This window comes from Capsicum annuum, chromosome 6 (genome assembly GCF_002878395.1).
Source record: "Capsicum annuum cultivar UCD-10X-F1 chromosome 6, UCD10Xv1.1, whole genome shotgun sequence".
NCBI classification, from domain to species: Eukaryota; Viridiplantae; Streptophyta; class Magnoliopsida; order Solanales; family Solanaceae; genus Capsicum; species Capsicum annuum.
In genome coordinates this window covers 22,623,984-22,625,628 of record NC_061116.1, presented here as the reverse complement: position 1 = coordinate 22,625,628, position 1,645 = coordinate 22,623,984, and positions in this window count along the sequence as shown.

Genomic DNA, 1,645 nt, shown 5'->3' with positions numbered 1-1,645 from the left:
GAATCAGGTCGCACGTAGTTCCATCAGCTTGTTCTTTGTTTTGATTGATTTTTTTTTTGAACTCTTTCTTTTATTCTTATTTCCTCGACATTTATCTTTGACTCCATTTTGATTCCAAAAGAGGGATATGAAAGAAAATTAAAATGAAGCTCAAACGGGTAAACAAAGGATGACACAATATTTGGATAGAAGAATAAAATGTCTTCATCATATCAATCTTCAGAAATGCAAGTACTAAACATGCAATAAAATCAACAAAGGATCAAATATCATACGTAATATCTTTTGACCGCATCAGTATTGATAGCCATTTCTACCATTTTGCCTTCAGTATCTGTCAAATATAAGGCTCCATTGGGCAACACTTTCTTCACAACAAAGGGACCTTGCCAGTTAGGGGAGAACTTGCCTTTCGCTTCAACCTGGTGAGGAAGGATACGTCTCAATACCAACTGACCAACTTCAAAATTCCTGGGACGGACCTTTTTGTTATACGCTCGAGCCATCCTCCTCTGATACAACTGGACATGACACATAGACGTTAGCCTTTTTTCCTCAATCAAACATAAATGTTCCAGTTGGGTTTTTACCCATTCTTCATCATCAATCTCTGCTTCTACAATGACTCGAAGAGGGGGAATTTCAACTTCTGCAGGGATGACTGCTTCTGTCCCATACACTAATAAATATGGAGTTGCCCCTATTGAAGTGCGAACAGTGATGCGATAACCTAGCAATGCAAACGGCAACTTTTCATGCCACTGTCTAGACCCTTGTACCATTTTTCGCAGTATCTTTTTTATATTCTTCTTGGCGGCTTCTACAGCACCATTGGCCTTTGGGCAATATGGAGTAGAATTTCGATGTACGATCTTAAATTGTTGACATACTTCTTGCATCAAATGACTATTGAGATCGGCAGCATTGTCTGTAATGATCATCTTAGGAATTCCAAATCTACAAATGATATTGGCATCAACAAAGTCTACCACCGCCTTCTTTGTCACTGACTTGAAAGTTACTGCCTCTACCCACTTTGTGAAGTAGTCAATGGCTACCAAAATGAATCTATGCCCATTTGATGCCTTCGGCTCAATCAGTCCAATCATATCCATTCCCCAAGCTACGAACGGCCATGGAGCGGCCATTGCATGCAACTCAATAGGAGGATAACGTATCAGATCACCGTGTACCTGACATTGATAACACTTTCGAACAAATTGAATAGAATCTCTTTCCATAGTAAGCCAGTAATAACCTGCTTGAAGAATCTTCTTTGACAAGGCATGACCGTTCATGTGTGACCCGCATACTCCAGAGTGTATTTCAACCATGATTTCCGAGGCTTCTCTTGCATCTACACACCTTAAAAGTCCCAGATCTGGGGTCCTCTTATACAAGATTCCCCCACTTAAGAAAATTCCACTAGCCAAATGCCTAATAATCCTCTTTTTATCGTTAGTGGCATATGCTGGGTATTCTCCTGACTAAATATACCACTTGATATCCAAGAACCAAGGTTCTCCATCGAGCTCTTCTTCAACCACATTACAGTAAGCATACTGATCATGACTCGGTATATGCACTAGATCGATGTAGGATTTGTCAGGATGTTGGAGCATTGAAGATAGAGCGGCTAAAGCAT